The sequence below is a fragment of the Polistes fuscatus genome, unplaced genomic scaffold, assembly GCF_010416935.1.
Source record: "Polistes fuscatus isolate 324 unplaced genomic scaffold, CU_Pfus_HIC Scaffold14, whole genome shotgun sequence".
NCBI classification, from domain to species: domain Eukaryota; kingdom Metazoa; phylum Arthropoda; class Insecta; order Hymenoptera; family Vespidae; genus Polistes; species Polistes fuscatus.
The window spans coordinates 2,253,773-2,270,371 of record NW_025113042.1 but is presented as its reverse complement, the minus strand read 5'-3'; the positions used below and the strand labels follow the sequence as shown (position 1 = coordinate 2,270,371).

Below are 16,599 nucleotides of genomic sequence, written 5' to 3'. Positions count from 1 at the left end.
TAAACTGCGCGTACGTGCAAGCGTTCCTCTAGTGCTCCTGCATTTGAGCGTGGAAAAGTATAACGAGTGGTGTAGGAGGAAGGGGGAAAGAGGAACGGAATAAGGTGGGTGGGAGGGTGATGAAGGGTAGTAAAAGGGGGATGGGGGAGTTTGCGATACGAGAGAAGATAGGGAAGTACGAAGGGTGTGGAAAAGTTTATCTTAGTGGGAACAACGTTAACGTGGTATCGGGGGAAGATAGGAGGGGCTAGGGGGAACGCGGGGTTTGTGGGATGATGGTAAGTAGTATGTTGGGTGGATGGAGAATGTTGCGAAGTTACTCCGCCAGCACCGTCGTATGCACGCGTCGTATTAACAACTTAATTATCCGCGAACAGCAACGTTTCGATCGCACATTTACGAATTTAGACTCTGATCGTTGTGTTGCTTCAAGAGTTTCATTTAACATAACCCTTAACTAATTTGCTAATTAAATAAATTTCTGAATCTTTCGTGATTCGCGAATTTGGATGAGAAATAATAATTTGTATTTCTTATGGATGATTAATTATAACAACGTTGCAATTTAATATTAGGATTAGATGGTTGGTTATTTTTGTTGAATTTAATTGACTCGCGTATCGTTAGAAATTATTGCAATTTTTATTAATTTTAATTATGATTATTAATAGAAAAAAATTCGTATGATAGAACGAGCGTTCAATTTATAAATAAAATAAATGAATGGTTAAAATTTGTTTTGGTTACAATATATATCGGGCAAATAATTTTTATATTTAATAGAAGATAATTATATCAACGATGGTTATTTTTGTTGAATTTAATTGACGCGCGAATTGTTCGGAATTTTGCAACAAACGGAACAAAAGGTTTCGATTGCAACTTTGTTAATTATTATTCCGATAGATGTGTCGTGCAAATTCATGTAAAATAACTTACGTCCAATTTATGAATGGAATAAATTAATGATCGGTTCGATAAATCTTTTCTGACAAAAATTCAGGAGAACGAATATAATGTTTTTGTTCCTTTTTTTCATGATATTATACAGAAAAGAATAGAATTATTATATAAACGTGAAGATTATATGATATAGGGATCACTTGATACTCGAATAAAATTACGTGAGATGTAATTTAAGTGATTTATTTGACATATGAATAGTTAAAAATGAAAGATAGGGGTTACCAGGGAAACAATAGAGAGAGTATCATCACAATCATGAAGTAGATGACCATCGGTCGCGAATTGGAGTTTATAGGAGCGTATCGATGAAGTTTTTTGTAGAAGTTAGTAGTACACGGGCGCAAACATACCGAATTCGATAGGTGACGTTCGTTCTAGCGTAAAAAATCTTTTCAAAAGGGTCCTTTCCCTCTCTTGACAATGGTGATATTGATGTATGGTAGAACGAAAAAAAGGGGAAGAGCAAAAGAGAAACAGACAGATAGAAAAAGATAGAAAAAGAGAGAGGGGCGAGGGGGGTGGGGGAGGGAAAAAAGGGAGGGTTAGAAACACAGACAAAGAGATTACAAATTGCGAAAACTCTCGCAAATATTTTTGAACGCGCGTGCTTCGGCATAAAACGAAAACCCGAGCTATGAAAATAAATAGCGAGGAGGAATTGGATTTGTTGTTTCGAAACCACCGATAATCCTGGTATATCTTTTATGACAAATTTCTCTTTTTTTACACGCGCGCGCGCACACACACACATACGCGTAGGTACGTACATACGTAAACACGGCGACTGCATTTACTATGTTTCGTCTCTTGCAACGTTACGTATCAACTCTATCTTCGTATTTTTCGTTTGTCATTAATTTAATCTGTCTCAATTTTAGTTTTTTTTTTATATTTTCGTATATAAATATATTTATTTTCTAGATGATTTATTAAATTTCTCTCTTTTTGTATTTTTTTTTTTTTTTATAAAATAATCCGATATTTTCCAATTGAATTTTACGATTTTATGCAATATTATAATTAAATGTAAATATAATTGTTTAAATTGTAGCTTTTCGTTACGAGAAACTTACTTGGAAGATTTTTCTTATCTTCTTTTCTCTTCTCACATAAAATAGTTAAGAATGAAATGATAAAGTAAATGGATTCGGTGTACGCTTACCAAAAACACTATGCTTCATGCCCTTTTTTTTCCCCACGATGGAATTCTTAATAGGGTGTGAAAACGTTGAAATTACGAATTCGACTCAGGAAATAAGGTACGCGTGAATCAGCGAATAAAATATATTAAATACGTGGAAGCATTAGAATCTGCTGGTATCTATATGATAAGCAACATTTTTCGTCGTCTCATGCAATAACACGTAAAATGGATGAAAATTTACACGGTATTATCCTCAACACGAGAACACACTTATTTAACCCGAAATATATTAAAAAATTGAAAGATTTCGTAAGCACGACGTTTACTAAATAACGACGGGAGAATCGTACGAAAATGGTTGTCGCGAAATCCCAAAAGTATAAATAATAAATATATTTGGTGATTGAAAAATTTAATGAAAGAAAACAGAAGAAAAAGAAGAAATTTCAATAATACAATGACGTTAGATAAATTTCATTTCATTATTAATAACAATTCTTATTCCAAATTTAATCGAAATCAAAATTGACAATCTAACGTATAAATATTTCGAGAAAACTTGAATTCATTCATCAAAGTATCGACGTAGAATAAGAAAAACGAGATAAAGTGAGACGGAAGATGACGATAATGACGACGATGATATAAGAAGAAGAACAAAAATAAAAAAAAATGTTAAGAAATGGAATTACTGAAAAAGAAAAGAAAAAAAAAAAAGAAAATATTAGAGAAAGTTTGAAATTAGATGAGACGTTTCTTGAACGAGAATAGAATGTCTTAAAGGGCAGGAGATAAGTTGAATAAATGTAATAGGCGGAGAAAGGTAGTAAAGAGCGGCGAGCTCGATGTAATTGCAAAAGAGGATCACCGGATACCATAGATTCTAAGACTTCTCTTTCTCTTAGATAAAGGAACAAGTAAAAGTAGAAGAAGAAGAAGAAGAAGAAGAAGAAGAAGAGGAAGACAAAATTTACAAAGGTCGTATCTCGCGGAGTACTTAAAGTCCAATCGTCTCTCGATCCGATGCGTTTAAAGGTCTCGAAAGATGTCGAAGGAGAGACGAAAGTAGGAAATGAACAGTGATCTTCTAGGAAATTGATTTTTATCCTCCAGTAGACTGGAGGTTATCCTCGATAATACGTGGATCCGATGTCGAATAATCAAAATCAAAAAGGTTCATTAATAAATATTATTTTATGAAAATATTTCTTTTTTTTTTCAATTATTCATCAAATAATCAAAATCAAAAAGGTTCATTAATAAATATTATTTTATGAAAATATTTCTTTTTTTTTTCAATTATTCATCCAATCGTAATTTAACATTCTTTTTACGAAAATACATAGATAAATATATAAAACTAATTAAATGAATATTTGCTTACAAATATTAGAAATATTGATATCATTATAAAAATGCATAATATATATAAATATACGTGGTTGGATTAAAAACGTTTCGAGCTTTTAACATAGAAAACAAATTTTCATTTTTTTTTATAAATCGAATTGAATTAGAATTTTTCTACGTAATTTCCAAACCTTCCTAACCCGTTCTCGTTAATTTTAATAAATAATCGGATACGAGAGATAAACAAGAAATAAATTAATCTGAAGTGTAACCGGATAATAATTTATCTAAAGGAATATTTATAATACATATAGAGTATTATCTGGGCAGGTGTTAAATAAGCTCGTAAATTTTTTACTCAATGTTTTATATACACATTCATTATTATTATTATTATTAATATTATTTTCAAAAATAAATTGCATAAATTTCATTTATCCGAAGCGTCGCAAGTGCAGCTTCGGGTAATGCTATAACGTTACGATCTAATGCAATGCTAATAATAATAATAATAATAGTAATAATAATAATAATAAATGCGTATGTGCATTAGTCATAGACGAATCGAACTACCGAATCGTGCCGATACAGCATCATATTTAATGTTTGTATTGTAAAGTACGCTATGCGTCATCGAGAAATTCACAGGAGAGGAAATCAGGTATATATTTCGTGCTAGTATATTTCGATTTCAGTTTTCTCTCTCTCTCTCTCTCATACACGCATACACATATACACACACTCTATCTCTTTCCCTCTTCAGTTCTCTTTTAGCTGACAGAGGAACGTGGTCCTCGTAATATACCTAAAATTCAGCGAACTTCGTTCGCGATCGGTCAAAACCCTCGCGTAGCTTGCGGTTTCTACAATGGAATTTCATCGGTTCCGTGTAGAAGGTTGTAGTGGTATTCTCGTTGACGCTAGATATTATTAGGTTATACTGGTAATATCAATAATAATAGTAGTAGTAGTAGTAGTAGTAATAGTAACACGGTGTTGATGCATCTCGCGTCCATGAGACTAAATTTATTAGATTTCCTCGAACGAGTAGGAGAAAAACAAATAAGAGGGGGAGAGCAAAAAGTGAGCAAGACAAATTTCTCTCTTTCTGGTATCGCCTATGTCTCCTCGTTGCCCGATGACGATGATGAAATCGGAGAAATAGAATTTTTAAAAGTATAATGTTGTAAAAATACAGTGGAAAGCGACGTTGACAAAGCTATGAATTATTCAAAACCGCGCCCAGAGAAATGAGTAGCAGACAGGAGAAGGACACCTCCCCTCCCCCCTCCACCCCTACCCCACCTTGTGAAAAACTTCTCATTCCTTTTTCTTATTCCACCTTTTCTCTTATTTCTCTTTCTCTCTTTCTATCTTTCTCTTACCGTACACTTATTTTTTATTCGCTTTTTCTTCCTCTAAACTTACTTTCTTTCGATTCTCATCTTCACCTTTTCTCTTTCTCTTTCTCTTTCTTTCTATCCTTTAGATTTCTTTCCATCCCTTTGTTCGAAGTGACGGACAGAGTTGTCCTCATTCATCTCGGCATGTACTTTCGTTCTTCTTTCTCTTACCAATTCATATCTTTAATTCTTTACTTACACTATCTTTCTCTTTTACACGTATATGAAAGAGAGAGAGAGAGAGAGAGAGAGAGAGAGAGAGAGGTAGGTGAAAGACAAGAATAAAAATTTGATCCACACAACTTCTACCCCGTTCGTCTTTTTCCATCTTGCTCGAGGTCGAATCGACATAATAAACGAAAAGAGAGAGAAAGAGAGAGAGAGAGAGGGAGAGATGATTCATTAACGCGGTTATCGAGAACACCAGGCCGATCAATTTTAATGAAATGAGGTCGTGTCGCGAACGCTTTTCGATACTTCTCACAGTTTGTCTAGTCTCACCTCGCAACCAACTTTGTAATTTTGAATTTTAATAGATCACGAGCTTGCGATATCGATGTCCTTCTCTAAAAGTTCATAGAAATTTATTCTCACTTGAAACCCTCCCCCCTTCTTTCTCTCTCTCTCTCTGTTTCCTATTATCATAAAAATATAAACGAAAAAAATTTATTATTTGAATTAAAAATAATAAAGAGAATAATAAAAATTTATTATTATTATTTGAATTTTTGTCTATGTAAAATAGAAAAAATAGAAAAAGATTGTCTCGACGTTCTTGTAAAAGTTTTTTTTTTCACAAATTTTATCCATACTCGCGTAACGATATTATATTTTAGTATAATAAAAAGAAAAAAGTTATCAATATATTTAATTTTTCGCATAAGGGGAAAATGTTCTTTTAAATTTCTTGAGAAATTGTCTTTTTTTTTCGTTTCACTTGCAAATTGATGTTATTTTTATTATTATTATTATTATTATTATTATTATCATCGCATTAATATAAATTTGTTTTGAAAGAAAAAGGTGTTAAAGTTTGCGTATACTAAGGACTATTTTATTTACTCGATAAAGAATATTGAATTATGGTAAATTAAAGAGAGAGAGAGAGAGAGAGAGATAGTTACTGAGATGGAGGGAGAAAAAGGGAGAGGAAAGGGAAGAAGATAGAGATAAGCTATTAAAGCGACGTTTAATCTGCAATTATCTCTCGATCGTTCGCCTTCGAGTCGATCATATCGTCTGCAAAGTTTGCACATTAGAGAAAGATTATCCGAACCGAATGAAATACGTGGAATTATGGCCAAGGATAAGTAGATGTTTGCATAAATATAACATACATTTACGATAAAGTCATTAAAGATTCTTCTTACGTATTCTTCGATTATGGTATATTCATTAAAAGATCATTTTAATAATCTCTTTTCCAATAAACAGATTGGGGGATAATATTACCTAATAAAAGAAAAGCTTATACGAACTGATATGAACAAAAATTCATAACAATTAATTAAATGTTAAATAAATAAATGAAATATAATATATCAATTTTCAAACTAACAATCTCTCGTTTGTCTAATAATATAATATATCAAAAATTAATTCGTCTAACTTAAGTTCATCTATAATCATCTCGTGAGAAAATAAATTCTATTTACCAAAAGGCCAAGTATAACGTTCACAAACAACTCCCTCACGAGTACTTATTTTTATTCAACACGATAGTGCTCTCGACGTATAGGTAATATAATAATAACAATAATAATAATAATAATAACAAAGACTCATCGATCTTATTGGTAATGCTAAGATAAGCCTTGTCGGTGAATAAAATTTCCAAGTATCGAAGTCTAGGATAAAAGAAGAAGAAGAAGAACAAGAACAAGAACAAGACGCAAAGTGTAAAATAGAAAGATAGATAGAAAGGGAGAGTGAGAGAGAAAGAGAGAAGGGAGAAACCCCCTGAGGTAGGGGAAGGAAGAGAAGGAAGGTTGTGAATCGAAGAAATAGTCGTCGACAAGGAAGAAGGACCGTTCGTTTCGAGTTAGACGAAAGTTTCGAAATTGTAAGGCTCCAGAGGACGTGGGCTAGTCGAATGAACGAGAGTGGCAAAGGGAAAAGGGAATTGAATTAAGGGAGACATTTTCTTGGTACGCTGTCTTCTTCCCTTTTCCTTCTTCCTCCTTTTCTTTCTCTTTCTCATTCTCTTTCCCTAATCTCTCTTCGATTGCACGAGTTCCTTGCTCTCGTATTTCCCTTTTTCACCCTTTTTTAAGTCGTTTCGTTCATTACGAATCGCTCGGTCTGTTTAGTTAATGCAGAAAACGTGCTTCATTTAGGTACCGTTAGTGAGAGGGCCAATTTTACTCGCTTAATATGCAAACTGATTCCATTACCATTCGGACAATTACAACTGGAGATTATTTCCCTACTCTTACGTGTTACAGCAGCTCGTTACATTCAACATTTTTGTGTTGTCTGCGAATTTTTACGTTATCTTTTTCCTTTTTCTTTTTTTCTTCCCTTTTCGTCGAAGTATAATCCCTCCCCCTGCCCCTTACCCCTCCGATCTTCGATTTACCTTCGATTTACCTTCGATTTTATACATTTGCATTTGCTTGGTTAATCGACGAAAGAGAAAGGAAAAAGAAAGAATGGGGAAAGATTAAAAAAGAAATGAAAATTCACACTTTAAGTACTTCTCTATCGTGACTTTTAATTAATATCGTACCTATCGAATATCTTTCTCTCTTTTTCTCACTTTATAATATTTTCGAACAGCGATTATCGTCATTTCGTAATCACCTTCCTCCACTTTCCATTTAATCACCGAACCAAATATCCTAGTGCGAAATTTGCCTGGAGAAACTTGAGTCTCTCTCTCTCTCTCTCTCTCGCTCTTTCTCTCTCTCTCTCTTCGATTCCGTTTGAAACTTGTCTTTGGTACTTAATTGAATCGTTGATTAGAAATTTGTGGACGATGATCGGCGCGTAGATCGTTGAAATTGTTTCAACGAATATAATTGAAAATTAAATAAGAGAGAGAGAGAGAGAGAGAGAGAGAAAAAGTAGCAAAAATTATACGAAATAAAATAAAATGAAAAAAGAGAAAAAGAAGTATCATTAATTTATTATACCTAATTGGAATTTTCGGTGGTTATCGTATGAAAACGATCGGAAATTGTGAATATATAATTAGTGAAACTTTGATGAACTCATAATTTAACGCAAATTAGGTTTTGTACGGAAGGATATTTGAAATTTATCGACGTATCGCAAATATGTAATTTCGTTGATTATATTCAGGATAAATTTCAATGATTATTCATTGCAACATCAAATGCAATGGTGAACCATCTGCTTCTCGTCCTGTCCATATGTGATATATTCATTGAATATATATATATATATGTATATGAACAGATATGTACATGCAAACTTACATATAATAAGTTTACAATATGTACGACACACTTGTTACATATACCGGATACTCACGTAGTTAGAAATGTTATTAGACGAGTAGTAATATAATCGATATTTCATCCGATTAAAACATTGTATAAATTTATAATCTTTCTCATTAAATATTTCAAATTAAACAGGATTTAATGTTCGGTCTAATCATGCTCGAATCTATCCTCCGCGAATTCGTTCGTATTTTCGAAAAAAAAAAAAGAAAAAACGGTTTAATTGAATTTTGTAGAAAATGAAACCTCAATATATATTCGTAGGTAATTTAGATATTTCATTCGATTAGAATTTAATATAAATTACAATCTTTCCAATCGATGGGGACGAAAATTTAATACGTTGACGAGAAATTTCTAAAATCGAGCATTTAGAAAATTGAATAATCATTTATTTACTTGAATTCATTGAAATATTTAACGAATTACATAGTATTTCTCGTTGAAAAAAAAGCTTAAGAGAGAGAGAGAAAGAGATTTATTAGAAATAGATATTATATTTTTATAATCGTAAAAGATACAAAATTATATTGGAATTAACAACACGTAAGCGTATTAAAGTTTGAAAACTAATTTATGTCTATCCTCGTTGAAAAATTTCTAATCGCAAGATTTAAAAAAAAAAAATAAAGAATAAAAAATAAAAAGTACGATGAAAATTTATTCGTTTCTGTCTTCAGCAAGGAGATCTCATACGCTCCATTAAGATATTAAAACGCCATTTGGATCTTATCGACGATATCTGTGATCTATCTCACTCATTCACTCGCTCGTTCTAACACATTTTTCTTCTTCCATCTCTTTCTTTCTTCTTATCGAGCTTTTACAGGTACTCCTCGTAAAGCTTCACGATGACGAACAAGAAGAAGAAGAAGAAGAAGAAAAAGAAAAAGAAGAAGAAGAAGACACGAGAGACCGATCCTCTTTCTTTTTTTACCGATCCTATCGACGAGATCGAGTACTTCGATAAGGGACGTTTGCTTCCCTCTTTTCTTTGCCCACCACGAGTTCCAATAACGCTGGATAGATTGAAGAGAGAGAGAGAGAGAGGCTGAGTTTATGAAGTAATAACGAACTACGCGTCACCTTCTTTATATCTTCTACTCCATTTTATTCTTCGATGTACATCCATTTTTCTTCTTTTATTTTATCTTTTTTTTTTTTTTAAGATAAAATAAAAATAATTTTCTCGACTATATACATCGCAGTTGTTGCGTAATATCAACAAATTTTTACCATTTTATTTTTTTCCTTTTCTTTTCTTTCTTTTTTTTACGCGTCAAATTTCATCAACTATCGCACGGACATTAATTTATTTATATTTATATTAATTAACGTTAAATTTGTTGATACTTCGTTTACGGTGAACGGTGGAGTTTTTTTATCTTTTATTTTAATTTATTCTTTGATCTCTATCCATTTTATTTTTATTTTGTTTTTATAACGTAAACATAATTTTCTCGACTATATCACAGTTGCGTGTCAACAAATTTTTATCCTTCTTTTTTTTTTTATTCCTTTTATACTTTTTTATTTTATCTAAACGTCAAATTTCATCAATGTGTGTGATCTTTTGAACATTATTTTATTTATTATATTAATTAACTAAACGGCACTTTATTTACCGCGAGCGATCAAATAACCGCTTTTGAAATTTTAGCCAATCGGATAGCGAAGAAAATATTTCCTTTTATTTAGAAATGAATAACGTACATTTTCTATATTTTTTTATCGTATCTTTTACAAATTACAGAAAGCGAATACGAAAGGTTTAATAACAAAAATAAATGAGCTCACATCACGTGGTTAGAAAAAATATTCGAATGATTTAATTATCGTACACAATATTTCCATCGATGGAAATGATATTTCGAAATTGTGTAGCAATGTTTATGCATTTATTCGTATAAAATAAATAAATAAATAAATAAATATAAGGAGGAGGAGGAGGGGCTGGGGGCGGAGGGAGTTTGGGGAGAGGAAAGAGTAATAGAAAATTGAGTAGAAAATAATTTTGAAAGTGTAACGGGGAATTTAATTCTATTCTTTTTCTTTCTTTCCTTATTCTTTATTTTCTTTTTTTGTTATTTTCTTTGCATCAGCATAAGGAAAAGACGTACTGCAAATCATTCGAGTTGCAATTTGGGTAGAAGCAACGAAACGCAAAAGTCGGGGGGAAAAATTTTCAAAGCGCGTTGGGCTGCAGCTATGCGCAAATGCATTTTCGCAATGGAAGAGAAACATCTCGGGCGAGTTCCACGCGCGAGGAAAGTAACTGTGAATGAAAGACTATTCTCGATGAAGGAACGTCGAGAAAAGGGGGAAAAAAAAGAAGAAAGAAAGAAAGAAAAAAAAAGGGAGAGAAAGAGAGAGAAAGAAAGAAAGAAATCTCACGATCGTGTATTCAAATAGGAAGAACCAGCTGCTGGTAAGCACGTTCCTTGGTCAAATAATCATATAAAACTTCTCTTTTCCGTCTTCCGCTTTCGAATACCCGATTTCATTTAACAAAGAAAGAAAAATGAAACAACGACAACAAGGAAAGAGATGAAAAAATAATATGAGTAAAAAAATGGTCTAGGTAAAAGGCTAGTATAAATATATATATAGATATATATGTGGGATGCGAGCACCTCCAAGCCAAACACTTAAGTAGGCGTTCGTGAGGAGATTGGACGGTGGGCCCTGGATAGCTCAATTGGTTAAAGAGCAGTCGCCCGGAAATAGAAAGCGGAAGATCCGGGTTCGAGTCCCGGTCCAGTCTGTCCAATTTTTTCACGAATCCTACATTTTGGGGGCTCAGCCGGGATGGAGGTTTGCTTCGTGTCACACTTCTACGACCGTGCAATAATTAGGGAAAAATAATTAATTGAACATCTATCAAAGAGAGGTTAGGCCGACGTAAGACGTATAGTGGCGACTTGAACGATTAGCTGGGGAACTAGGCAAAGTTTTCCATCCTCGTGTAAGTTATACAGCATTGGTTAAGCCTGTATTAAAGATCGAGGTTAGGAATAGCACCCTTGTGTAAGTTATACAGCGTTGGTTAAGTGTGTATTAAAGATCGAGGTTGGACACAGTTTTGGGTTTGTCGGTTCGTTGAAAAAGATTTATAAGATGTCGAAATGACGAACATTCGGGGTCGAATGTAAAGTTGCGGGGGGGTAGAATGTGGGATGCAAGCACCTCCAACCCAACTTTAAAGTAGGCGTTCGTGAGGGGATTGGACGGTGGGCCCTGGATAGCTCAATTGGTTAAAGAGCAGTCGCCCGGAAAGCGGAAGATCCGGGTTCGAGTCCCGGTCCAGTCTGTCCAACGGCCCAATTTTTTCACGAATCCTACATATAGACTACTATAATAACAAAAATAGTACTTACTTATACGTATGACTTAAGTAAATGAGTACGAGTTATAAAATAAAATAAAAAAGAAAAAAGGAAAAAAGGGATAGAAAAATATTATACAAAATAGAAAGAGTACACTTGCACGTATGCATTCGTAATATGTATAAGTGAGTACGTTAGAAAAATTAATGAAATAGGTGTGAGAGTGTATGCTTGAAGAAAAAATAAAAGAAAAATAAAAAAAGGGAGATAGAAAATGCGAACGCACATACGCGAAAAAATATCTTATGAATTTATGCATATGTATTGTGTACGCGTATGTGTGTGTGTGCAAGTATGTAAATGTATAGAAAATAGAATAGTTCGACACTATCTTTTTTATATATTTCTTTTATTATTTCTTTTCTTTTCTTTTCTTTTCTTTTCTTCTTTTTTTATTCTTTTTTCGTTCGTAATCCTAGTTTCGTCTTCATTTTCTACCGTCGTTCGTCGTTCTTTACAATTGCAATCTGGAATGAAATTTTGTCGATCCAGCAGCGACTACAAAACGAGTTCCTGGTACACACACACACACACACACAGAACGACAACTACAACGATAGTAACCGACCCAATTCAGTATCTAACGAAATGACTCGATTATCTTGCAGCTTATTAAACTCGGAGAAGAAAGTATCGTCCTTCCTTTTTTTACACTTAATTTTCTCACTCTTATCACCAGGCCGCAATTTAAACGCAGCGGTTTTCATTGAAGCCCACTTATCCGCACGCGAGTAACCCTCGTCCCCACGTCCTCCCCACACCACCACACCCCGTTGAGTTAATTTTTGCTGTGGCATCGAGACGATAAAAAAAAAAAAGAAAAATAAAGAAGAACAAAATTGCGATTATAAGCGTTAAAAATAGTTCATTCGTTTTCCGATAAGAGAATAATTTCGGTGGAGATCAATTTCTTTTTTTTTTGTTATTTAATAGCATCGATACGCGATGTTCGATGTTTTTGTGGTATCCAAAAAAAATTGCTGAATTAATCGAATTAATAAGAATCGTATTATTTATGATAATATACATGTCGTCCAGTATTCAAAAATAAAAATTATAAATTACAAATTGATCCTTATTCGCTACATTACAAACATTTATTATAATTCGTAAATTTTTACCGTGGAAAAGAAACAAAATAACAAATTTTGTAGAAAGAAATTACAGACCAATCGAATTCTCTGAATAATAATAATAATTATTATATATCACATTAAATAAATGAATATTTTAAAATAAAGATAACGATAAACGCATTACCATTTCCGTTCATTGTTAACAACACGAGACAAAGAAAATAAAGTTTAACTATACTTCGCTGTTAGATTCAAAAAGAAGATATAAGGTGGTGGTTAGGGGTGGGGAGGGGGTGGAAAAGGTACAGGGTAGTGTCGGTAACGGTTGGTTAGTATATACACGAAACATGTCTCTTGGTTGTGACATACGTGACACGAGAAATTAGAGATTCATAATGTCGGCCGTAGAGAGAACGCGTATATGCGTTCGCGCCGCAAAGGATGATCCGTTGTGCTCGGTTGTGCGGCTTATTCATACGTTCGCTTTTGTATTCCTGAAACAATAATGCAAGAGCAAAGTCCCCAACCAACAACGGTGGACCGCTTGAAACGAGAGAAATACGATATTCGAGAGCAGTGATAATCTTAAACTCGAATCTATGTTATATTGTTTCATCTATTTGCTCATCTATCCATCCAATCGTACGTTCGAAATTTTATTTTTCCCCACCAAAATATCGTATATTTTTATTTATAGAAAAATATCTAAAAAAATATATTTATTTATAGAAAAAAATTATTAAAACTTTTTCCAAGTCTTAAACTCCGATCCGTGTTATATTGTTTCACCTATTTGCGTGTGTCTAATCGTACGTTTTATATCAAAACAAGTTTTATTTTCTATAAAAATCGTATATTTTTATTATTGAAAAATAGTTTGAAATGTTCATTTTTATTTTAAATTTTAAGCTCGAATCCATGTTATATCTCGCTTCACCTATTATATTTTATTTCGAAATAGTTTTAAAACCTTTTTTTTATATCTTAAACTGCAATCCATGTTATATTGTGTGTGTGTCTAATCGTATGTTTCAAATCAAATTTATTTTCACAAAAGTCATATATTTTGTTGTTAACAAAAATTTGTAAAACTTCTTTATATTTTAAACTCGAGTCCACGTTGTATTGCTTCACTTATTTGCGTATGTTTAATCGTACATTTCAAATCAAATATATATATTTTTTTTTCAAAAAAAAGAAATTGTTAAATGTCAAAAATATTCAACGTTCTGTTCGATTTTTCATCGAAAATATTTAATTTTGTTTAAAAATATAAAATTGATAAGCGTGTAAATAAATAAATCATTTTTATTCATTTTTGGTTACGTACGGATATGAATATTATATATTTTTAAATATTTTAAATAAATAATTACAGTATTTATAATTGAATATAAGTATACGTATCAAAGGTATACACGTATTGATACAAATTACACATTAATATTATATTATAAATACTCTGAGTATTTATTTAATATACCGTACAGCTAAATGGCAACGTTTATTTATTTAATATTATAAAATACGCTAATACAGAGTTTAACAAGTTTATTTAATTCGATTAGAATTAGTATTAATATTATATAAATCATTTGAAATCTTATAACAGATAAATATATTCGTTAGAAAGGCAACGTTTATTTATTTAATATTATAAAATACGCGAATACAAAGTTTAACAAGTTTATTTAATTCGATTAGAATTAGTATTAATATTATATAAATCATTTGAAATCTTATAACAGATAAATATATTCGTTAGAAAGGCAACGTTTATTTATTTAATATTATAAAATACGCGAATACAAAGTTTAACAAGTTTATTTAATTCGATTAGAATTAGTATTAATATTATATAAATCATTTGAAATCTTATAACAGATAAATATATTCGTTAGAAAGATCATTTTTCATTTGAAAAAGAACAGGACGTTTTTTAAAATGGTTGAAAAATAAGAGAGACGAAAATCATCGGAAAAATACTCTGGGTAGTTTCGATGCTTGACGGATTTGAATCTTTCTTCGTTCGTTCGTTCGTTCATTCGTTCTTTCGTTCATTCGTTCGTTCCTGTTTTCTTTCACTCTATTTCTCGCATTTCTCAAACCATCTCATGCAACGAATCGTTTCTCTCATTCTCTTTTTCTATCTTTCGAAAGCCGTGTTTTTTACCTGTTTGCTTCGCATCGTTCTTTGACGATGACTTGTGTGGTGAATGAAAAGAGAGAAGTAAAAAAAAAAAAGAAAAGGAAAAAGAAAGAAGGACAGAAAAGTAGGTGGGGGCAAAAAAAAGGATAAAGAGAGAGAGAGAGAGAGAGAGAGAGAGAAAAATGGGGAACATTGAACTTTCCAGCTAACAGAGGAAATTTTGAAGAAAGAGAAGAGAACGTTGAAACGCCTCGTTTATATTTCTCTCTCTCTCTCTCTCTCTCTCTTTCTTTCTCTCTCTTTTTCTCTTCTCACGAATGTAAACCATCGTCCGAGGATAATTGCTTTCCCCTTTTTTTACTCCATTTTATTTTCCTTTCCACTCCGTTCTTTAAACGTAACGAGCGTATGCACGACGTGATAGCTATGACGTAAACGTGAAAAAAAAAAGTGAACTTAAACGTCTCTACTAATTGACAATTACTTCAGAAAAGTATTACAATATTCTTTCGTTCTTATTTTTTCTTTCTTTTTTTTGATTGACAATATGATATTTTATTTATTTTTTTAATCGAAAGGTAAACTAAGATTAGAAAGGTGCATTTTCTATATATCATTTAGATACCAATAATTGCACATAAAGGGTATAATGGAAATACAATAAGCGCAATCAAATTTTCAAATATCAAAATTTTCAAATACTGATTGACATATGAAAACGAAAACAAAATACTACACTCGGATGCAACTTCGACAAAACTCTGACAATGTTCGATGAATCATTAGCAACTGAACCGTATTTTCATACCTGTTCCTATAAAGAAAACAAAACAAAACAAAAAAAAATAGAAATATAAAAGAAGAGAGAAAGAGATGTTCTAATGTAAGGCTAAAAAAAAGAAAGAAAAATAGCAAACGATGGCAAAAGTAGAATTATATGATTTTCGAATAGCTCGGAGCTATCTCGTGCATTAAAACGTTCCTACCTCCCGTTCTCAAGGGGATACCATAAACTCGTAAGAGAGAGAGAGAACTGTTGACGAGGATGTTCTTTCTCTTTCTGACTCGTTCGTTACGTATTCGACTACCATTTTTAGCTTTTGCTTTTTACGAGACGATAAAGCAAATCACGAGATAGTCGGGTCGACAAAATGCGGATGATAAGGGGAAAGAAGAACGATTTTCTCTCTCTCTCTCTCCCTCTCTTACACTCGTTCATTCTTCACTCTTATATCTGTTCTTTTTCATGCCCATGTACGTGCATATAAATACACGTAAACACGCATACATAGATAAAGAGTGAAACCGTGTATACCGATTGTCGCCATTACAAGGTGCAAATGGGAGTTGTTCCATGACGCGACAGTTTACGAGCGACAGTTCTGTTTACGAAGGTAGAAACATCGTATAAGAAATCGTTTGATATGCGAGTAGCATTATAACTTATGACAACGTTCGGCAGGATATCTTTCGAGACTGGCACGACACGATCTTTCATCTAACATGCTTTCATCCTTTATTTATATATACATGTATGTATGTATGTATGTTTGTATGTAAGTATGTATGTATCTATCAATGTGTGTGTGTGTATGTATATATATATATATTTTTACAAAGCTTTTCGACCGTTCGAAGTAACAACCCCACATTTTCAC

The 16,599-nt window shown here is 32.4% G+C and overlaps 1 protein-coding gene across 2 annotated transcripts in view; it reads left to right on the top strand.

The window, feature by feature from the left end:
* LOC122514185 overlaps positions 1 to 16,599 on the top strand; it is a 155,780-nt gene that overhangs the window by 135,358 nt on the left and 3,823 nt on the right. The window contains exons 5-6 of one of the 2 annotated variants that reach the window (XR_006302983.1): positions 2,715 to 2,719; positions 3,038 to 3,062. The exons of the other annotated variant lie outside the window; for it this stretch is intronic. The gene's annotated coding sequence lies outside the window, so the exon portion shown is untranslated. Of the gene's footprint in view, positions 1 to 2,714; positions 2,720 to 3,037; positions 3,063 to 16,599 lie in introns of those variants that run through there. 2 annotated transcript variants of the gene reach the window in all.